Source organism: Eupeodes corollae, chromosome 1, assembly GCF_945859685.1.
Source record: "Eupeodes corollae chromosome 1, idEupCoro1.1, whole genome shotgun sequence".
NCBI classification, from domain to species: domain Eukaryota; kingdom Metazoa; phylum Arthropoda; class Insecta; order Diptera; family Syrphidae; genus Eupeodes; species Eupeodes corollae.
In genome coordinates this window covers 22,094,681-22,119,395 of record NC_079147.1, presented here as the reverse complement: position 1 = coordinate 22,119,395, position 24,715 = coordinate 22,094,681, and the positions used below count along the sequence as shown (strand labels likewise).

Genomic DNA, 24,715 nt, shown 5'->3' with positions numbered 1-24,715 from the left:
TATAAAGTCTGTGTTGCAAGGAAAGACATAATATTCTAGGATTGAGTACCCTAGACTTGATTGAACTTAAATCAGTGTTAAAACTGAACGAAAAGTCATCGGAACGTCATCCAGTATGTGGAATGCGAATTGAGTTTGACAGTTCTTCATGATCAGATTTCAATTTCCGACGAATAATTTATTTCTTAAAATTTCTCTTATTTCGGTATTGATAACGCTAAGATGAGCTAAAGCTTTATTTATAGGTTGGTTTAAAAAAAAAAAAACAGTTTAAAATAATATATATTAATTCATTTGTCGATCGTTGATCGCTCTCATGTGAATAGTTCCTTACTGGCTGCGTTCAGTCGCAAATGGACAATGTATCCGGATACCTTGTTCTTAAGATGTTGAATACGCGATTGAACGCCGTCAATGCTGTTGGCCTCTCAAAAGAGAGAGAAAAAGAGAACGATAAAGAAGGAGAAAGAGGATACACGAGGATACTCATCAATAGAGACAGCAATATGCATATCTAGGTGAAACAAAAACAAATTCAGAGCTTTGTCAATAATAATAAGATATGATGTTGACAAAGCTAAATGAAAGTCATCAGAACTACTACTGTGGTTAATGACACTTCTATGATTAAATCATTTTCAGACTGTTCAAAAAATATTTAAGATTACACTTTAAATGAGGAAATTAACTTGGCGGTCTTCTTATTTCTAGGAAATGTTTAATTTTGCTTTCCAATGTTGGAGTTCCTCAGAGCTCAGTTATTGGACCATCATCCTTCATCATAAAGATTTTGTTTTCGTATATAACGACTTCCTTTCTTTTTGATCAGACTATAACAGTCTAACCCTCGATTTAATTCTATTATAATCATTTATTTTCTACAAATTTATTTAACCCCTATCCCCGTATAGTAGCAGTATGACATCTGAAAAATTACACAAATCACTGAATGCAATTTGACAGAAATCTTCAATCTTTTCATTCAATGAGCTCGTTTGTATGACAGTTAAATATTTCCACGATGCTGTCACAATTTGTAATGGAGATAGCTGGTATTTTATAAGTGGGTACCTATTTGTAAACATGCTTGTGTAGAAAAAAAAAATATCAGAGTTTCATTTAAAAATAATTTTCCCAAGTATAAATTGAAGGTCGATGGACTTAAAAGGAGATTCCCGATTTAAATGTTGTTCTCTGTTATAATGTTCTATTATTTTTATTTTCTAACAATGAAAAATGTTTGCAAAAAGAAGATATTTTGTTGGCCAAAAAAACGGAAGGCAAACAAAATATTATACAAAATGATCTTGAGATGAGAACGTGAGAGATTTAAATTTACTCAAACAATGGAATATTATTTAGTTAAATTGTTTAATACTAAATAAGTAGTGTTATTTCTTTTAATTTTAAATGCAGTTAATGTTAACAAGTTAATTTATATCGTTATCAAGATTACAGCTTTTAATACATTTTCTTTTATTGATATTAATTTTAAGTGTCAAAATAGAAAAAAGAAACCGCTGTCCTCCGAGTTCTGATACGTCAAACGCGGTCAGCTCAAAGAGTCAAAGCGAAAAAAATTCCATTTAAGTTTTTCGTGAAAAATGAGTAGCAGCAGATGACATTTAAACAATAACTTATTTAAAAAAAATTATTTTTGTTTTGACGTTTAGCGTTCTTTGCAAAATCTACAACTTTAATCTGACCGTTGCGTTCTATTTTTAACTGTTGGTCTTGATTGCGTTCTATTCGAACAGAAACGTATATATTTATAGAAGAAAGTCAACGAAACGTGCAAAATTATTCTGTTTGTCCAGGTCTTTAATGCTCAAACAGAAAGCAAAACATCAAAAATTGTGTTTATTGCTTCAAACTATCCGGAAATCCGGTTATTTGAAAGAAAGTGTCGGATATCAGAATATAAATGAGAAGAATGAGATCCTTCACAATCAGTGGCTGTGTCGGTTGCCGGAATCCGGTTTGATGAATTATGTAAATGGACATTAAAAACGGTGGCACAACATTTTAAACGATTTATTAAATTGTTAATTCCAATATCAGCAGTTTATTGTGCTAAAAAGGTGATTTATTAAACGATTTTGACATATTACTGTCTCTTAACAATTTGCTAACGTTATAATCACGGAATGGCTACCTTAATTTTAGCAATTTGCTAAATCCATATGACACCTTTACAATAATTCTTCTAAGAGCAGTGGATGGAATAGTTCAGTCAACATTTATTGGAATACTAATTAATAGGTCCGTTTAAGTGTATATGCTTTGTTTATTTTCACGGACTGTCACTTTTAGACATGTTTAGATGATCGTTTTCAAATACAAGGCAATACAAAATTAACTGTAAATTGGTACTGCAATTTAAAAGTTAGGAGTCTTGAATATAACTAATGTTATTTGTATCTTTGTTTTAGTTTCATAAAAGGAATCTGACAAATAAAATAATTTTAACAATTTGGGTATGGATTTTTTTTTTGGAAAAAGAACGCACCCAGTGTAAACATTGTAAACAAAATCGCTTAAATAGGTGTGTGCCTTGTTTAAACATCTTTAAAGTTGGCCTAGCTAAACTAATGGTCTACAAATAAATCAACGATAATAAATCATAATAAATCAGCTATAAAATAAAACATAACTCATTTTGTTTCATGTTGATACCTACTTTCTAATGTCTAATCAAAGGTTGCTTAGTTTGTTTTCTGTTTTCTGTTTTTGCTTCTTTTTTTATACTCTTAAAGGAATTTTTCCAACTTTTGTAAATGAGCCTCGACGGCATCAATCAATTTTAAACAAAAAACCAGCTACTCAACGAGATTTTTTTATCACTCTGGAGTCGTAAAAAAAAACTAGACACAAACTCGTCAAAAATGCATAAAACAAAATATCTAGTTTTGAGTACGTGCAAAAAGAAACTATGAATGATGACTAGACGAATAGGTATGATCTGAGAACCTTATACCCACAATACAAGTAGTTATAATATGAAACTAAAAGTAATTATCTTTATAGACAGGTGAAGACTTAGACTGCTGTCAATTTCTAACGAAATCTATTGGTTTTTTTGTTTATCTACAATTTGATGTGCAAAAGCTTTCACTCTACAAAGAGGTGCAGATTTATGACACTTCATTTAAAAATGATTTATTGATCATTTTTTAAAGTCAACAACTTTTTTGACGGATGTAGCTGTTTGAACTCTTAGGTTCAAATAGAGAGATTTAAGAAAAAAAAAACTATACGACACCATTTAAACTGGAGAAGGTTTTCTTTTTAGATAAATTAAAATACTACTTAAAAGGTTAATGAAATTTTGATATTTTTAATTTTATGCATGGATTTTAAAGTTTAATATTGAATCCAGTTAAAAATCAAAAACACTCAATTACAAAGATAGGATGCTTCATTTGTTTCCACTTCCAAAAAGTGTTTGTTCACATCATTGTAGTTGTAATTTTGACATTGTGTCCATGAATAATTTTGAAATGCTACAATAAACAATATGCAGGGAGCTGAATGCACTCATTTGACAAGACAGCACCAAAATATTTACAGATCAATTTTTCTTCCTTCATTGCTTTTGTATTCTGATTTTTCTTGTTACATTTGTTTGTGTTGAAAACATACGTCTTGAGCTATTGGCCTATCTCCAAAAATGGTTGAGTGCTTAAAAAAATGATTGAGACAAACATTTTGCCACATTGTATGCTCATCAGTTTAAGATGAAGTATATTTGTTTATGTAATTTTGAAATTTAACTTAATACAAAAATTAAACAAAAACATAACACGTTTTACTTTCAACCGCACTTTTATTTTGCTTTTTGATGAATAAGTCAAGGAAGTTTGGAAAAGGCGTTTGTTTGACATTTGATGCCACTTTTATATGGACACACATAAATCTTAGTGGACGTGTTCGATTATCTGTTGTTAACAGATCCTTGTGTTCAATAGATCCATAGAAAGGTATATAATCGCGTAAAAGCGGGTTTCGCGCAATTTGGTGATTCTTAACGAACAAATCAAAAATTGAAAATTATTAATAAACTTAAGTTAAGACATGGAAATCGCCTACAAGACTCTATGTGTTACCTACAAATTGTAATTATGTATTAAGTTGTCTTTTTTAATGAAAATGTAGCTTACGATAAAATGACGGAAGGGGCTCGATAACTTATGACGTGGACACGAGATCTTATGAAACTTTTTTTCGGAATGTTAAGAACTGCAAAAGGAAAGTATAAACAAATTTCCAGCTTACTGTCTCTCATTCCTTGGTGAAACACTGATTTTGCAAACATTATAATATAAGACCATGTCAGCACTTTAAAATCTTTTGGCTAGGATTGCATTGTTTATTGAACACGTCCATGACATTTTCAAAAAGAATCATTATCATCGCACACTTTCTCACGTATACATATACAGTGGTCGGCATAACTATTTTGACAGAGTGAATATCTTGTTATTTTGATATTGAAAAGATTTTTTTGGCAAAACTAAAATAGGAATTGCATCCTAGGCAAAAACTGGATAAAAGTTATTTTATTACAATTAGATTAATTAGTGAATAAAAATAAAAATCTTTTTGTTATGGCATAATTATTTTGACAGTTTTATTTTAACTTAAAAAAAAAACAACAATTTGTAGAACTTAAAACTAAATTATTGATAAATTAGTAGAAAATGTAGCCTCTTAAAGCATCTATGACTTTTTGAAGTTGTCTTTTAACTGATTCTACAAGTTTCTGGAACATTTCTTGAGGTATTTCTTCCCAAAGAGTTTTCACCTCAAAAATAGTCTCATCCCTCCTGCGACTCAATGATGAATTCCTCTTTCCTTTTATAAAAGCCCATGCATTTTCTATGACATTTAAGTCAGGGCTTTGGGGTGGCCAGTTGAGGGTTTCCAACCCAATGTCATTCAGAAACTTGTTGATCATTTTGCTTTTGTGGCAAAGGGCATTATCTTGTTGAAAAATGAAAGAGTTTCCAATGAGTCTATCGCCAGATAGAAATGCGTTCTCATTTAACACATCTAAATATTTGCTTAAGTTTTTGGAGCCATCGATTGGGACTAGGTCCCCATGACCGCTTGCAGAAATGCATCCCCAAAACATTACTGATCCACCACCATGGGACATAGTCTGCAAGAGTGGAGCAAACTTTGTATGCCTTTCTTTTCGCATTCGAACAGATTTCTTTTTAGGTGATCAATGAAACTCTAAGAAATTTTCATCAGTACATAAAACTTTGTTCCAGAAGTTAAAAGGCTTATTTACATATTCCTTTGCGAATTTCAATCTTTTTGATTTGTTCTTAGGAGTTATAAATGGTATCTTTCTTACGGTATACGTCCCAAAATTATATTCTTTGAGAATAAAAGCTCCAAGCTTTTAGGGGTTAATGTAGGGTTTTTGGTGAATTCTCTCAAAATGTGGCTGTCTTCTTCTAGAGTAGTTTTTCGTTTTCTACCCTTCCGTGGTAGATTTTGTACAGAATTCGTTCATTTATTTTTGTTTATTTGGTAGTGTTCAGTTTGTCTTAATAAATTCAGTTTTCTGCATATTCGTTTAATAGACAAGCCGGTGGTACCCGTGGCATGATGGTTAGTGCGTTGGACTGTCATGCCAGAGGTCTTGGGTTCGATCCCTGCCTATGCCATCCAAAGTCTTTTCACGGGTACTGCCTCTTGCGAGGAATTGACAAATTCTCCAAGAGTAACTATTGTCATGAAAAAGTGCTTTCTCAAAATTAGCCGTTCGGAGTCGGCATATAAACTGTATGTCCCCTCCATTCCTGACAACATTACTCGCACACAGGAAGGGTTGAGAGTTGTAAGTCACTAGGCCTTGGTTCTCAACGGACTGTCGCGCCACTCAATTTATTTATTTATTTTAGACAAGCCGGAATTAAATCTTGCGACAGTAGATGATCTGTCAAAATAGTTATGCCGACCACTGTACTCGTAGATCCCCACAACTAGCAAATGCAATTGGGTATTTTTGTTCAAAAAACTGATGTTACCTTTTGACATTTAAAAATGTGTCAAATATAGGAACAATTAAATTTTGCTGTTGTTAAGTGATCGTAGGTAAAAGAATGGTTTGAAGATCGGAACACAGAAGATGGAATCAGAAATTAAATGCTTTTTTCGATAAGACTATTACTTTTGTTAGAAAAAATATGATTTTTAAATCAAGCATTTCGGTTTTGCATAAAATTGTAGGGCCCTCAATTCTGCCATTATGCAAACAAAGACACATTAATGGTTGAGTTTTAAATCAGATTTGTAAGACTTTAGTTCTTTATATATTTGATGTATCAGTGTGTCACACACTTAAAAAATATTTTATATTTTGTTAGTGTGGCTTAATTCCCACAAGTACGTCCCTGCTTTTTTTTATCTTATCAATATTTAGTGTGTCTTATATCGTCCATGCTATGGTTTCGTTCAATTTCAAAAGTTTCAATTTTGATCTCGAGCAGAAGAGCCCCCAATTGATTGCCCTCTAGAAATCTACATTAAGTTTTAAATAAAACAGCCTTCTACCACACTATACAACTGTCAAGACTTCTGTTTAAGGTATAGTGTTTCTCTTTGGAGTTCGGCATTTCTTATAAGAACATTTTTCTTTTTGTTTCCATAAACATTCCATTAGAATGCAGATGGAAGTGATGGTAATTATAGATTTATCTCTTAATGTTCGTCTATTGAATGCACTGAATCTATTTTATAGAGCTTGTGCCCAGCCTCTATTCAAATGTATACCTACATCTGATAAGGAAGAGGAATTTTAAAAATAGGTTAAAATGCTTGAAAGAATGTTGTTGTTGTGCGGTCTTTGAACGATTGATCTTTTTAGGTAGTATTAGGTTCGGAATGGAAGAATAGTTCCCCCTAAATAATTAAAAATAATGTACCTTGACATGTGCTTGTGCACTTAGGGAAAATATTTTAAACTTAAGAGTTTAGTTCCGGATCTTTAATTAAAGGGTTGATATCACGTTTCATAGTAATGCTTATTTGAAGAAGGTATTTTTTTTGTTTCGATTTAATTATAGATTATACTTGATTCTTTAGAAATGAATGAATGGAAACACAATTATTGAAAAATACTTCAAATAAGGCACGATAAGATTGTTGGGTTGAAGGTAGTTTCTTCTTTCGCTAGATACACCGTATTTAAAGATATTTTGAGGGATGTGGATGTGGAATGCATCACCCCATCCGTCCATCAATATCTCCTTCTAAACCCTTCCTTACTTTTTAACCTAGCATCAAACTTACTTCAAAAGTACCTAGCGCAGCCTATTTCTGCACTTTATTATTTTATATAACTCATATTTTAGAAATTAACTTTTCTTGGAATGAACGTTTCTAATTTTTCTTACAAACAGTTTTTACATTTTGTTAACTCAAGCTGGTAACACTGAAAGGTGACAGTTTTCAAGTTCAACCAACGATCTAAAAATGAATGAATAAATGAGATTTCAAATAATTTTTAAACCTACATTATGTGCAAAAGATGTGATAGAAAGATTTTATTTAAATAAATAAATTGAGTGGCGCAACAGTCCGTTGTGAACCAGGGCCTAGTGACTTACAACTCTCAACCATTCCTGTGTGCGAGTTCTGTTGTCAGGAATGGAAGGGACCTACTATTTTAGGCCGAATCCGAACGGCTAATTATGAGAAAGCAGTTTTTCATGACAAGATTTACTCTTGAAGGGTTTGTCAATTCCTCGCGAGAGGCAGTACCCGCGCAAATTATTATTTTTTTTTTAAATTAAGGTGGCACAGGCAGGGATTGAACCCATGACCCCTTGCATCATGCCACGGGTACTTCCAACTTACTTGCAATTATTTGTACAACTTCATTAACAATCTTTAAAGCATGGTTTTGCCGTCTGCCTAATTGACAAAGTTTTAACTGTACTAAAGTTTTTTTTTATTAATTTAGTTGCAGTTGTGTTAACTAAAAATTTTCATCTCTAATTCTGCTTCTATAAATAAGTGCTGTTTTGCAATATATAAGCATTTAGGACACATCTACTTCATTTAAGGGAGCTAAAGTTTCGTTTTCGGACAAAAAGGCTCTACCAATTACATTTCTTCTAGTTTCTCTCAGGACTGGACACCTTCCGACAAAATGAAAAATGTCCTCTCGGTCAGCCATCTTGAAAATATCAGATACAAGTGCAAGATCTTGGCGATGTGGAACGTAATTTATGGTAAGCAGTTCACCTCTTAGCCGAAAAATGTTGGAGATTTGCTCTACAGCCTACTATAGATCATCCGATGAAGTGAGCTGGATGCCTGTTCTGTGAACACATTTCTAAAATTTTCATCCAGAAGCCTCATTACCTGGAACAGTGACGATTTCCATGTTCTCTGTTCACTGAGATTTAAAGTTACATCTGTATCTTCTGCTAGCCCAATCCTTTAACCCATCCTGTTTTGCTTTGTATCGCTTGTAAAGCTGCTTTTTTTAGTAAGCGATTGTTGGGCATATTCAGTACTTTCAGAATGTAATCGAATTGCAGCCTCAACGTTTTTTTTGAAGAGTGGGAATAAGCTTGTTTATTACATTATTAAGTAGTTTGGGGTGCATAAAGGAAGGCGGAATGTTCGTTTTAAATAAAATCTCAGGAGTTTTTCCACAGTCTCAAATTTCTTTGCTCCCCACACTTGGGCTGCGTAAAACAGATTTGATTGGGATACTGTTTCGAAAACTTAATAGTTACTGCTATGCGCAATGTTTTTGTTGTTGTAACATTCTTTCCATGCCACGTTAATCGCGGTTTTAGCCTTAAGAAGTTTTTCGTTGAGGTGTATTTCCATACTTAAGTTTTGGGTAAAATAAACTATTAAGTATTTGTATTCTTTCACTATTTCTGTTTTCATTGTTGGAGTACCATTGTTCACTTGAGCTTAACCTTCCTCCACCTTTTTTGATAACCATCACTTTCCACTTGTTTAGGTTCACTACCAAGCTCCATCGTCTACAGTATTCCGAACGTCGATTTATCATAAGCTGTAAGGATTGCTGTGAGCTTGCCAGCAAGACTATATCATCTGCGAAGAGTTGTTGTAGTATTTTTTTTTTGTTGTTCTTTCCTTTCACTCAAAAGACTGCATTTTGCAAATCCAATTGTTATTAAAATTTAATAAATAAACAAAATAATTAAAAATGTGCAACCGGCGTCACCGCGGAAGATATTTTCGATTATGACCCAGCTGTCACAATCGAACGAAGACAAACCAAAGAGAATAATAGACTAAAGAACACACTACAACAAAAACTGCAACACCTGTGCAGCTCACCGACTAGCTCAGCTGGGCGTGGGTTAAACGAATTGAATGGGGAATTATATGGGTGTTATCAAAATAATTCAATTCGATTAAAATAATATTAATCGGATTGAATTGAGTTAAATACAAGTACAGGGGCGTACTTGAATTTAGGGTGGGCGCCAGGAAACTTTTTAAAGGGTCGTTTGCCTTGACCGGGGAGCTGAAAATGTTTCTTCAAAATGTTAAAAGAAACGAAATGTTTTAAATCCCTGATGGGGAGTTTGATAATTTTATTTGTTTAACAAAATGTCCTAGGAAGCCGTGGCAGAAGGCTTCGGATAAAAACCTAGGAATCTTTTCAAAGAAATTAGATGACACTAATACAATGGTAACGAAGTAATTTAAACAGATATGGAAAAGAACAATGCAAAAGCGAATTTACCGAAACCGATTGAATGGACCGCTATTATTCTGTCCCGAAAGAATGACAACAGTTAAAAGAAAATTGATCGCGACTCCCACAAATCTTGGGACGCAAGAAAAACCAAACGAATTTAAAAAAAAAAAACAAAAAGAAACAGATTTCAACACAAATCTACGTATCCTTTGTTAATTTTTCCTTATAGGATTGACACTTCTGGAGATTTCTCCTCTGATCCCTTTTTCCTTCTCACTCCTTCCACAAACTCCACTCTTTTCTATCTTTAATAATTTTTGTTTTGTTTATTAAGTCACTATGTTTCAACTTTAACTCTTCTATCAATTCTCCTTTATTTTCCTTTTTTTTATATTCAAATTCCTTTATTTCTTTACTTCCTTTAAACTTGAAGACCAACCAAAAAGTCATTAATCATTCAAGCTTCTTCTGCGGCCTCCTCACACACACACACATTCTCTTACCCAACCAGATTTCTCGCTGAATTCAAAGTTACGGTGCCACTCCGAAATCGAATTCAGGCGAGCCTCTCACACGCACACACATACTTTATGGATTCGTTAAGTTTTGGAGCTTTCCCAAAACCAGACGAATCCATGGCCGTGTTCAACAATACGACTAACAGAAAAATTAGAAGAATAAAAGAAAATTCAAAGTTGAAAGAAATTGGTCTGAGCATTCTCTCAGCTACTCTACTATAAAAACTATCTGTGGAAGAGGTCCGAAGAAGAAAGTACCAGCGTAATTATTCAAATTAATTTATAACCTAAAATTCGTTTGATCTTATAGATCGAAGATATTAGGGATGACACTTAGCACTACATTCAATTTCAGTTGTACATAATTTACGAATTTATTGAGTTAGCAATTAAGAAAGTTATGGTGGATCCAAGGGCCATACTAAAACAATATGTTGGGCTCACTGGCCATGATGTTCGTGAGCGTTCCTCACTCTTTTAAGCGATTTTTCGTGTGAGTCTCCAGCTCGTCCGCTGGCTCAGCACGATCTCCAAATGGGATATACCTAAATTTTGTCATCCTTTGGGCTACTCTCATGACCCTCGAGGACAACGGGCTGAAAATGTAATTATAAAACATAGGAGAGGTTGGGTTATAGGGGAAGACACACAATGAGAGTAAACCATGGCGCAAATACATGGTCCGAAACGATTTTAAGAATCATGTAAGGGATGATTTTTGTTGCGGTAAATCTTACCGTAACAGAGTAAGGCTTTAATGACCTCTCTAGCATACCTAACAGCCCCTGATAATGCCTCAATGATGTCATTTATAAATAGTGCGAACAAGCTAGGACTGAGAGCACAGCCCTGTCTTACTTCTGACTGCGTCTGAAACCATTCAGATACCTGCTTTCCATTCTATACCGCTGCTCTCGTGTCTTCGTACACGTTCTGAATAACTCTTGCAAATTTAAACGACATCCCGGATTCAAACAATCAATGCGTTTCGATCAACTAAGTCAAATGCAGCTTTAAGATCCACAAAAAAAGTCTACAGTTTTTTATTTTTTTCCAAAAAGGACTCAGCAATAGATGGTTGAGTAACCCGACCTAAATCCGGCTTGAGACTCACATAATAAATTATTCGAGTCTATCCTCATGTTCACCCGCTTTAGTAGAATCCCAGTAAAGATTTTATAGGAATTGCTGAGAGATGATTCCAGTTTCAAAAATTTGATTATATATGTTTGCCATTTTCTTAATCAGTTCGTGAGGCCGTTGTATTCCTCCATTGGAGTTTGGGAACAACTTCTAAGGCCACAATTTCCTATCGTACCATTTCGCCACATTTAAATGTTGCCACAATTGGCATATGATCTAAATAGTTTCTTTTTTGAACTTCAAAATCAGTTATAAGTGAGCTCCATTCACCTCTTTCCAAGCTATAATCTATAACAGAGCTACCCTGTTTCCCAACAAATGTGAATTCACCTTGGTTGTCTAACTCACTGGTACCGTTTTGGATGTTTGCGGGTACAATTGTCAGGCTCCTCTGGCCCTGGTCAGAGCGCCATTTATATATCTTCGAAATATAAATACTGATCTAACCAGATACCGAGGTACCTACTTTCACTACACTTTTGCTCGCTAATGGCTGCCCGTGAAGATCAACGATGACCATCTTGTGCCAATTCTTGCACGTATCCCTCGTGGCCCTAGCCAACGGAGTCCGGAACAGTCAACTTTCATGACATGAACACACACAAAATGACAAGTATAGATTAATTACGTGATAATTTGCCTGGTTGGATAGTGAAAAATAAATGACCCTATATAAATTTAAGTATTAAAGATTAAGTAAATTATTTTGATCCCGTTATTTAGGCTCTAGCTCAAATAAAACAAACGAAACATAACAATAATAACTCTGACACATCATACTTATTTTATTAAACTTTTAACAAATTCTTATTTTTTTTTTAACTTAATCACAACCTTCACTAAACAAGTAAAACAACGTCTTTTAGGTCAACTAGTGTTCATAAGTTTGCGCCTTTTCAAGAGTGTGAAACAAATTGGTTTGTGATTTAGTTAACTTTTCTTTAAACATCTTGACCCGTATTCGTATCAAGTGTTTTGCAAAAGATGCTTTCAAATCACCCCAAGCTAAACGTCAAATCATCAATTTTAACAACTTGGATTAATTTCAGTTTCAACAAATGCATCTACATAGGATATATGTACATATGTAAATATATAGGTAAAGACGTTGATACTCGTATCTTAAGAAAACACCTGCATCAAATAACGCAATATACTCGTACTCACTGTCATCATCGTAACAATAACCAGATTTTTGCAGTTTTAAATGCTCTTCAGGCTACATGTAAACTCTAATGAGAAGGAGAACCCGTTTTGGTGTTCTTTTAACCCAAATACCCATTAGGATGATGACCATTTGAAATCGAGGGCATTGAAATAAAATTGAATAAACAAATTTTGCATGCTTTTGACAAGTTAAAAAATGGTTGTGGAAATAATTCATATTGTTGTTTAGATACTTTAAATCAGTACAGACTTTCATAAACAAAAGGATAGCCAGTGTTGGATATCTTCCTCTTAGTGTAGACTCAAACTTAAATTCAACTGAACCTTAATTTGAGTTCAAATATTACGTCCAGTCATACGTCGAAATTTATGGCTGAATCACAAAAACGCTTTAGCTTCGGCTACACCTGACGTTTACGAGCTCAGCCATAGGAATTCAATGCATGCTATCACAATGGAGCTTCGACCTCACGTTTCGTTTGACAATAGTAAGGAAAAGAACGTAATGTAACGTAATGTGACTTTAAACGGAAGCTCTAGTTCAATTATCTGAACATAACATTTCCTTTGTCTGACAGTTCAACTGCTGTAAACAAAATGTCAACAAACAAAATATCTGCTCTTTGGAGGGATGAAATAATAGAAATGTCATTCAAAGCAACCTCGAAGCAGGCCCACCGTAACGCAGACGAAGATGAAGCTGAAGCGTGTTTGTGATTCAGCCATTAAACTTTACTTGAATTAAACGTAATGTCAGATTGGAAGCCCTGTGCGTTGTTGACCTGTCATTTGACAGTCAAAAAGCTTCAAATTTGATTCAATTTTTTTAAAAGTTTACTCACATAAAATGCATTACGTACTTTTTGTTTCAATATTTTTGTTAAGACAGGATTTTGATTTAAAAGAAAATTGAACGTTTTGTATGCCAAATTAATACATACCTGACCCCCATTATTTCTGCTCTAAGTTCGATAACTTTTCAATTCACTTTGCAATCGGTTCCTCCATAGATTTCAACTCAAACTTTGAATTTTACAGACAAATATACATGAACCGGATAACTTAATAAACTTAAAGTGGACTAGCAACTTCCAGTGGCTTGGGTTCATCGTTATGTTTTAAAACATTGTTTGAAAATGCCAACATGTTATCTTTTAAATCGGGTTTACTCCAAACTGTCAAATTAGTACTCAGTTTAGTTTTGACATACAATATTGAAGTGAAAAGTCAGTTCTCAGGTTCAAGATGACCTTATTTGACATTATATTTTTTATCTTACTCCCACAAATTCAAAATGTCTGCCTCATTTCCTGTCTCTTTTTTCTAGCATGTGGAAAGTAGATGGAATTATGAGACGTCAAAACGAGAACAGTCAAGATATATTCATTTAAAGTTTTGTCAATTTTATATAATTGACATAAAACGGTTTGAATAGGAAAGAAATAAAATGTTTTGTACAGTTTTTGGAACGTAGGCACAAAAGAAATATGAAAGCCTCAATCTTCAATATCTTAAACCGTAAGCGAATGAAATACGAACAAACTAAACAAAAAGGTAAACGTGATTAATTCATTAACCTCAACAGTTATTCTTGATTTTTTTATTTTCTTGAGAAAACACCACTGTTTGAGTTGTGGTGTGGTTCATGGTCTTCTTCCGCTTCCACACGCCGCAACTTTTATAACATTATAATATTTGACTTGGCATCCAGCTTTATGTTTATTCGTATAATTTTTTTAATATTTATTTTTATAGTTTTGTGTGTTGTTTTTTTTATATTATTGCGCGTCTTTTGAATGTTTCATATTTTTACATAACCCATAACCATTATGATGCACACGAATGTGAAATTCAAGCGCTTTTTGCAATATTACGTTTGGTCGTAGCGTACGATATATAAATACAATATTTTGCAAAGTAAGGTGATAAATTAATACTCGAACATACCTAGCTACTTTATACTCGAGTTGCTTCATGGTGGATCTTACAAAAAGAGGGGAAGCTTTGTGCACACTTTTGAGGTGAATGCAATTTTATATACTTTAATACTGAAGTCTTGAATTATAATTATTATATTGCAGTGAACTTAAGTAGTATGACAGTAGTGTCAGCTTAAATTAGATGTCAGTAAAGTTTTTCTTAAAGGTTTTCGCAATCGAAATTGACCTTAAAATTTTAAGCAGACAAACAAAATATGAGTATGTAAAATTATAAACAGCTTTACAAAGTTCAATCACCTAAGCAAGTTTGTGTTTTTTTTTCTTTTTAAGTCAAAACAAGCTGTTGATTTTGGTTGGGAAATTTTTAAAGCTGGTCTATAAATCTTACAGACAGTTGGTGTGAAAATACAATTTACATAGGTACGAAATTTGATTTGTATGGAAATCGTATACACTTTAAATAATTATTTTTCGCACAATGTCATTTTATCAGTCAAGATTTTATTAGCTCGATTAAACTACGTCTGTCTGTCATGTCAGTTCTGGGTTCAATATCCTATCCGCCTGTGCGACTGAAATATTTTTTTTACGGCTTCTTGTGAGAAAATGACAAATCCTGCTAAAAAGAACTTTTCAAATAAGCCGATTTTATTTGAAAAACAAATTGTAGGTCTCCTCCATCCGTGAAATTACGCGCACTTGTCTCTTGTTCTCTACGAGCTCTTGTGCTGATTGAAAAGCATTGGCATGATGGTTAGTGGGTGAGTGCTTTCTCAAATAAGCCGTTCGGATTCGGCTTAAAACTGTAGGTCACCTCAATCCCTGACAACATTGCACTTGAAATCTCTATTTATATGGAAAGTGCTCTTGAGATTGACCCCAAAAGCTTTTGGAAATTTGTCAATATAAAACGGAAATCTGATAGCTAACAAATAAATTGTGATTATAATAAAGAGAACTTAGTTAGTACTCCCGAAATTTGTAACGCGTTTGCTAACAACTTTTACCAATCTTTTATTGACACTTCTGTAACATTAGATGAGAATTTCATTCTATACTTGTGAGACTGTCCCCAGACACCATTTAATAATGTTCAAATGACGTAAGACAACATTTTGTTATATTTGGCATTATTTACAAATGATTATTCCTCTGGAATTGCTCCAATTATCTTAAAAATGTAAGTCAGTATTGCCATCTCCCAGACATTTACTACATCAGTCTTTAAAAGTGTCACAAGTCTGACATTAGCAAATACAAACTTCGCTGTATTCCCAAACTTTTTGAACAAGCTTTTTGTGACAGTTTGTATAAAAATATTATGGTTATATGCGAAAACGTTCGGTTATAACTTATCTACTTCCATTTTGGCATAACTACTCAAATACCCTGATGTTCAAATGGTACACATGTGCATTCAAGAGGACAAGCGTCCACAGGTTTTTCTCAAAACCCAGCTCTGTTTATCAACTCCTACTTTCACCTCTCCCGGTGAACATCAACTGGAGATTGGGTTCTAACCCCAGTGGAAAGTTGTTGGGGGCAGGAAACGAGAGAGGGGGGAGGGGTTTCAACTAAGGCACCTCTCCCTATCCTGTAAGGTTAAACTACTAAGTGAACAGTTTATCCGGCTCACCGTCCTTAGAGTTATACCTACTAAGGATCCGGCCCTCCAGGTTGGGGTTTTTGCCGTCGGGATGACTTCCTGACAACTTAAAAAATACATAAGTGGCGAAGCACCAACAAGCCTCGGATACGGACGGATTCACCCACGCAAACGAAATAAGGACAGCGAACTTTGGATCTGTACGTGGAATGATAGGTCCCTTAACAGACCACGTGCAGCCGAACAATTAGCGGAAGTCTTAAACAGCTGCAAGGCAGATATTACCGCAATCCAAGAAGTGCAATGAGATGGACCGGGCAAACTGCAGCAGACTGCTACCGAGAACAAAGATAGCGTCTATTTGGGTGTTGATTTGTTGCTGGAACGAGGCTCAGCAAAATGTCTTGAGTTTCAACAATACTAAATTCGCCAACATAAGCCTAATATGCTCGCAAGCCCCAACAGAAGAGACATATTCTTCGAGCTCTTGGACAAGCGGAGCCCTGGCTATGACATTAAAAATTATCTTAGGAGATTTCAACTTAAAGCTAGGAAGAGAGGTGGCACAATCGGGAGCTATAGCCTGCACGACACCACCTCCGACAACGGATTCATGCTGATCGATTTCGCTGCGGAGCGAGCCGTTCTGATAGCTAGTATACAGTTCACACATCTCAATATCCACAAGGGGACATGGAAATCTTCTGATCAATCAACCGTCAACCAGATTGACCACATTGCGATTGACGCACAATACTTCTTAAGTATACATGATGTCCGAACTTTCCATGGGACCAACATTGACTCGGACCACTACATTGTTGTGGCCAAGGTTCGGCTACGAAAGTTTCAACGTTAGACGGCTTTAATCGCAAGAGACTGCCATGTCCTTTTCGGATCGAGTCTCTAGTAAACTCATAAGGAGTGCTATGCTGCTTGCATTAAGCATTGAAAACCAGTGGCAACATTGCCTTGCAGCCATCAAAAATGCCACCTCTGAAGTGCTAGGTTTCACACGGCCACCACAACGAAACCCCTGGTTTGACGACGAATGCCGGCAAGCTCACGCAGCGAAACAAGAGACATACAAAACGGCGCTGCACATAAGGACCAGACCTGCTCGCCAGCTCAACGAGCAGAAGAGGAGAGAGGAACACTGCCCTCTTAGATTGAAAAAAAGAAAGCACGCGATCGAGGAGATAGAGGGTGAAAAAAACCTCCCAAGAGTACCAGCCACGAACCGAAGCCTCTAAAGACAATCAGTTGAACATAGTAGTAGAGCAGCAGTCGATGTTGAGAATATGGAAAGACCACTTCTCCAAATTATATAACGGCGATGACGAACCGAATTCCATTGTAAGGGAGATAGAACCACTCAACCTAGGCGACGCAGATCAACAATTCCACCTAACCGACCTCTACGAAGTGAACGAACTGAAGTCAAACAAACCTTGTCGAGCTGACGGCATCGCTGCCAAACTATTTAAAACAGCAGGCGATGACTTGGTACGGAGCATGCACCAACTCATGTGCAAAATATGGTCGGAAGAAAGCATTCCCGATGAGTGGAATCTCAGCATAGTTTGCCCGATACATAAAAAAGGAGATCCTCCAAATTGGGCCAACTACAGAGTCATCAGTCTCCTTAACATTGCATTTAAGATCCTTTCTGCCGTATTATGTGAACCTCTGAAGCCGTTTGTCAACAAACTGATTGGTCCTCATCAGTGTGGCCTCAGACCAGGAAGTCCACTATCGACCAAATATTCACACTACGGCAGATCTTGGAAAAAAACCCAGGAGCTTCAAATCGGTACCCACTATCTCTTTATCGATTTTAAAGCCGCGTATATAGGGAAGAGCTCTACCGAGCAATGTCTAGTTTTGGCATCCCTGTCAAACTTATCCGTTTGTGCAGAATGACGATGGAGAATGTACGCTGCTCTATCAAAGTCGGAAAAGATCTTACCGATGCATTTATGTCAAAAAAGGTTTTAGACAAGGCGATGCACTGTCATGCGACTTCTTTAACATCGTTCTGGAACAAATTGTGCAAAACTCAACCGTCAACACTAGAGGCACAATCTTCCAAAGGTCTATCCAATTAATCGGAAACGTAGATGATATTGACATAATTGAAAGATCAAAGCGTGATGTCAGTGGAGCGCTTTTGAGCATTGCGACGACGGAAGCGAAGAAGATGGGTTTACTAGTCAATGAGGGCAAGACCAAGTATATGCTGTCATTAAAAAAGGACATTGAACAACGATGTGTTGAACAAAACGTCACCTCTATTACCACAGACAACGATACCAGCGCTGAAATCAAACGAAGAATAACTCTTGCAAATCGCTGCTTCTTTGGATTAAGAAGGCAATTAAGAAGTTAAGTCCTCTCTCGAGCATCTAAAATCCCCATCTATAAGACACTCATCATCCCGGTTCTTATTTATGGTGCTATGGCCTGGACCCTGTCAAAGAAAGATGAGAGCGTCTTAGGATGCTTCGGGTGATTTTTGGTCCCGTACACATAGATGGAGAATGGAGAAGAAGATATAACGACGAACTGTACGGGCTGTACAGCGACACTGACCTAGTTAGCAGAATTAAACTCCAACGGCTTACATGGCTAGTTCATGTACAGCGAATGGACGTTAACGCTCCAGCCCGGAAGGTCTTCGAATCCAATCCCGATGGACGGCGCAGTAGAGGAAGACTGCGACTCAGGTGGCGCACTGAGGTGGGTAAAGATCTCAACCAACTTGGCGTTCTAAAATGGAGACAGCTAGCTAGGGACCGAGCTGGCTCGAGACGCATGTTGGTTGAGGCCCAGGTCCGCCCCGGACTGTAGCGCCATGTAAGTAATTAATTAATGTATTTTTGAAGAACCTGGTACTCGTACTAGAGTAGCAGTGCTCTCCTCTTTTCATTAACAAACAATATAACAATCTTACCTTAACCAGCAGTTTTGGAGTTCAAGTCAATTTTTCATTCTGAACTCATCAAATCAAATCATTTCGTACTTTATAGTATTTGATGTTTGAGTTTAATATCTCATTGAAGATCGTAATTCTCTCCAAAAGATAAGTTTCCAATGAATTTTAATATTTTTTTTTCTTCTTTATTTCGGTTTCAAAAGTTGTGCAATCCACGCCCTAGAAATTGCCTTATTTGTATTCTATTGACTACAACTTGACTCCAATTTATCGAAGTGCTTGCATAAGTTTTTCTTCGATTTGTAATCAATGCTGGTTTTGTTGATGTCTTGGCGAAGTCTTTCTTATACAAGTTGAATGAGCTAAGTATACAAACGAGTATATCGAACGAACTGATTCATGTTAATGAAATCGCAAAATTCCAATCACGTTAATGCGAAACTTTTCATTTAATAGTTTGGTCAGCGCGTACTTTGAGTTTTTGATTTTATTCAAGTATCGTCTAGATAGTTGCTTTTTACGTTAGATGTTTGTATAAGTTCAGGCTTTCTGACTTTGTTTAAGTTATTCAAAAAATTTTGTGTAAAGCCAACCAAAAACTGAATGAAACCAAACCATAACATTGCACAAAAATAGAAACAAGTCAAGGATTGGTTGTTAGTAAATAATTAATTAAATGTTAATTAGGATTTTATATAGATATTATCTTATACACAAATGTTTTGAATTGTTTTTAAGATCTTGTCAACTAATGAAGTATTTGTTTTTCTTTATTTCAGGAGTTTTAACTGCATCCCAACTTGGATTGTAAGAGAGGTATGTACAAGATATTTTAGAAAACAATTATTTTTAAAGTTAGTAAAATAAACGTTTTCAAATTCTTTGTAATATACAAATGTCCGAAATTAACAGATCAATTAATTTTACTTCATTTCAATGTGTGTAAAACTAAACAATTATCAATCTTAACAAAAGTTGACAGCTGTCAAATTAGTTTGGTGGCAATGTAGTCGTTGATGATACAAATCTGCAAAGCTGGAATTGTTCCAAACTTGTTTCTAACTGTTCCATTTACTATAATTAATTAAGTAATATCGTTCATTTCTACTGTGTTGCTAACGCTAACCTAAGAAACTGCTATCATTTACATAAGAGCGACCAACGACCGATGAATGATTGAATAAATGTGATTTTAAACAATTTATAAACCGAAATTAAGTTCTTTAGTTAATCTTAAGGCAATGGAATTATATTTTTCATAACAAAATTTAAGAAAACAAATTAATCGTCGCGAAAGGTAATCCAATTGTAATGAGCTGTCAAACTCAATTCGCGTTCGACATACGATCGACACTTCAACAAATTAAATGTTCGCTCGCATCTTAACCTAAACATTTGATTCTAATCTTTGTTGTGCATCTCTTGTAAAAAATAGAAACAAGCCATCTAAAAGAAATGTCATAATGAACGACTATTTCTTCATTCGTTAGTCGCTGAGGATAACCCTTAAATTTAAATTTATTTACCCATATCGATATTAAAAATTGCTGCATGTGCATTTGGTCTAAAAGAGTGCGTTCAGCAATAGCGAAGCATATAGCGTTTTTCTTTTTTAGTTCAGAGCAGAGCTCGAACTGTCAAAAGAATAATTGTGTTTCTTTTTGAGCTCTGATCGTTCAGAGCTTCGAATTCGTGTTTCTTTTTTAGTTCTGAACATGATAAGAACACGTTCTGTGAGTTCAGAATAAAATAACAGAGTAAACGGAGTAAAATGCTGAACACGAACAATTTGATATTTAAAAGCCGGGAAATTAAAAAAATTATCGTCAAAACAATAAAAATGGCGGAAGAGGCCAGTCGCTTTAGCGCAGAAGGAAAGACAATTTAGAAAAAACTATTTGCATATACCATTTTTATGAATCAAATTTATTTCAGAAGTCAAATGGACCCACTCTATGACTGTTTTATTAATTAATTTGATTAAAGACAATTTTGAACGCCTTCAAACAGACGACATTTAAAACCATGACAGTTTAGTGCTCAAGTTGTTTCATAATTAAATCAGAGAACTCTGAACATACTCTGCTTAGAATTGTACTCTACTCTGCTCGCTCGGACTCTGCTCAGAGCTCAGCTCTGAACTAAAAAAGAAAAACGCCAGTAGTAAAATTGTAGACTCTACTAAATATTTTGACAGCTAAAGCATCATGCGCATGAGCTACGAACTGTGGATGTTCGATTATTTTGACTTTTCTTTCACATTAGCTTTATTTCTATTCGCAGATAGCCACGAATTATCAATTTATAATTACTCTTTTCTCCATATTTTCCTCAGCCACGATCTTTCACACAAACACAAAACAAGAGTGGTAAAATTTAAAGTTGATCGCGAACAATTTATTCGTTGAATTGTGGATGGTATGAGGAAAGCGAATAGAGTTTGACAGTTCGTAGCAACCACACTGCAATTCGTTACTTCTAAATTGTTTTTACACATTGGTATAATTTTAAGTTGAGCGTGAAAAATTTATTCGTTGCAGTGTGGATGGTATGTGGAACGCGAATAGAGTTTGACAGTTCTTAAGGACTATTCACATGAGCACGACTAACGACCAACGAATGAACGAATATTCGTCGATTTTGACGTTCCTTTCACATGAGAGTTTTTAATTCGTCGCGAATGAAGCCACAGCCGAACACCATTCACCACCGAAACCAAAATAAGAATAATTTTTAGGTTAAGTACGCGCGATTATTTTATTCGTTGCGAGTGTGGATAATGTGGAACGCGAATAAAGTTTGACAGTTCGAATCAACTACAATTTTTTTCGCGACGAATAAATTTGTTTTCTTAAATTTATTAATATATTATGTTAAAAAGTAAAAGTATGTATCATAAATCAAATAGAAACTATATTGCTATCGTTTTGTTAAGAATTTGTGTGGAAATATGTCTTCAAACGTATATAAACTCACATTTTGTAATTCATTCGTCGTTCGTTGGTCGCGCTCATGTGAATACTACTTTAGTTCACACTGCAATTCGTTACTACCAAATTATTTTTAAAAAATTGTATTGTTTTAGAGAGCATAATGTAAATTGTATTATCCGAACATAAGTGTCAATTAGTTCATTATAATTTAAATGTATTTTTGTTTGAAATTGCCTTTTTGAAATGTGTAAAATCACTTTTGTTCGTCCATTCGCTCATTCGTTGTTCGCTCTCATGTGCAAGGACCTTAACCTGAACATTTTATTTTAATCTTTTGTACATCTGTTTTAACAAATAAAAACAAGCCATATGAAAGAAATGTCATAATGAACGAATATTCCTTCATTCTTTAGCCGTTTTAATGATAATAGCTTTAAATGGATTCATATTGATATTTAAAATTGCTGAACCAAAAATCAAATATTTTGACAGCTAAATTTAAAGTTAGTCCCTGGGGCGTGATGGATAGTGTGTAGGACTGTCATGCCAGAAGTCTTGGGTTCTATCAGGGCCATCCAATGCTTTGTTTTATGGGAAATGCCTCTTGCGAAAAATTGACTTATCCTAGAAAAATAATTCTTTTCATGAAAAGTGCTCTCTCATTTTAGTCGTACGAATTCGGTATACGAACTGTAGGTAACCTGCATCTCTGAAATGACTCGCATACAGGAATGGTTGAAAGTTGTAACAGTCTCTACTGACTATTGCGCCACCTTACTTTATTTATACATTTAAATGTTTACTTTGACAGCCACCGTAACATGACACCTAGGAAAGGTGGAATTGCTGCATCTATTGAACACGAACCTACTCCATTAAACCCAGAAACTGATTTTTACTTCTGAGAAACTATGCTTTCAATTATAAAGAACAAAAATTAAGAAATACATCATCGGCGTCGTCATTAGTCATAACTCACTAAGTGACATTAGTTAAATTTTGCCTTATGTCACATCTTATTATTTTTGCTAGGTATATGTGTAGATTTAGAAGAACAAACTTAAGTTGTGTTACCCTCATTATACTTATTTGATCATAAATTAAATGGTTGCAAACAGGTTTCAATGTTTACACGATCACTCATCATTAAAGTTTTAATAACTTACCAAGAATTAGCTACTGACTCATCGACGAGTCTGACCACAGGAAAAAATAATTCACTTGCTAACGCAAAAAACCTGTCGTCTTCTTTAAGTTAATTACTAAACAAGAAAACAAACTTATATTTTTTAATATTTGACACAGCTACAATGAATTAATGGTAAGGTTACACTTATAGTAGAACAAAAAAGAAAAAAGAAACGAACCTAATCAAGGTTTTCTGCTCTGTGGTGGCGGCTGCGACATGCAAGACACTTTACCAATCTAAAAATATGCATACTTAACTTGCATCCAATCCAAGATCCATGCACTGTTTAACAATTAGTTCAGAATGCTACACACCTGAACGAGCACAGCTTCAGCTTAAAGTTGAGTGTAGCTCATTCAAGGTTAACAACTAACTTCTACTCGTTAACCCTCGAAGGACATTTCAGATTGTTCTTTCATCAACTATTCAAGTTGCCACGAGGTAAATTTATTTAAATTACAATTCTTGACTGGTAAATTGCTGTGATTTTGTTACAGGTGTTAGCACTTTGTTGTTTTCTGTAGCTATCTACTCGAATATAATGGCACACCTTTAGGTGCATGTTTTGGACCTCACAAAGAACTTTCACTTAATTCTCGAACAAGGTATTTACTTTATTATCTTGCCCGTATATGATTAAGTGCTGGTTTTTATTTCCAGATTGATCTGATTTTATTTTCAAGTCTTAAACTTTAGTCTTGCAGAGTAGTTCACTTGAAGAAAACGTGATTCCAACAAATGGATTGGCGTATTTAAGTGCATTGCCCATAAGCACATAGAATCGTGTTCTTCTCTTCTGTCATTGTATAAATAAATAAAAGTCATTAAAAAATAATGTTTACAATACTCGATTGCCTTATGTTCAATTGAAGGTTTATCAAAAAAAAAGCTCGAAGGAAAGAATGTATTTGCTCAGATAGAAATCTTGGAGAGCTTGCAATTTTATAATAATTATTATTATTTTCAGAGTTTACGCTTGTTGAATGAATAGTTCATGGACAAACTGTAGTGTCTGACTGACTGTTTTTAGAGGTGTCAAGTTGCTTGCATGCAATCACACAAATGCCATAAAATCATATTTGACGACACATCATTATATGAATAATGTTGGGGACAAGAGATATCAACTGACGGTCTTGACTTTGTTCCAATGTTAGAAAAAAAAACTTATTATTATTTGAGCGGTTCCTTGACCTTCAACTTGTTATTCATATTCAAATTATTAATAAATTTTAAGTTTAGCGGTTTTTTATAGTTCTTACACAAGATTCTATATTAGCCATTTTAGATTCTTGAATTATTTTGCTTAATTTAAATATTAACGTTATGTTTTCAAATAAAATTCGTTCCGATAGTCATTTTATAAATAAGTCGACACAAAAAAATATATCCATATATATTTATAGGATTTTACTGAAACTAATTTAACACATTCCATATAAGGAACTTAACAAATTTGTCAACACTAAAAATGACAGCTAAAATATTTGAGAATGCTTAAATAATGCGATTGAACTCAATTGTAAATTGACTAACGTTATGTTCTTTATCTTAGCCTGAAGCCGTATGTTGCAT

General features: G+C 34.7%; 1 protein-coding gene across 4 annotated transcripts in view; it reads left to right on the top strand.

Moving 5' to 3' along the window:
* Nucleotides 1-24,715, top strand: part of LOC129952423 (uncharacterized) — a 110,078-nt gene that overhangs the window by 22,814 nt on the left and 62,549 nt on the right. For all 4 annotated transcript variants that reach the window (XM_056065012.1, XM_056064996.1, XM_056065022.1 and 1 more), the window contains exon 2: nucleotides 19,798-19,834. The gene's annotated coding sequence lies outside the window, so the exon portion shown is untranslated. The remainder of the gene's footprint in view (nucleotides 1-19,797; nucleotides 19,835-24,715) is intronic.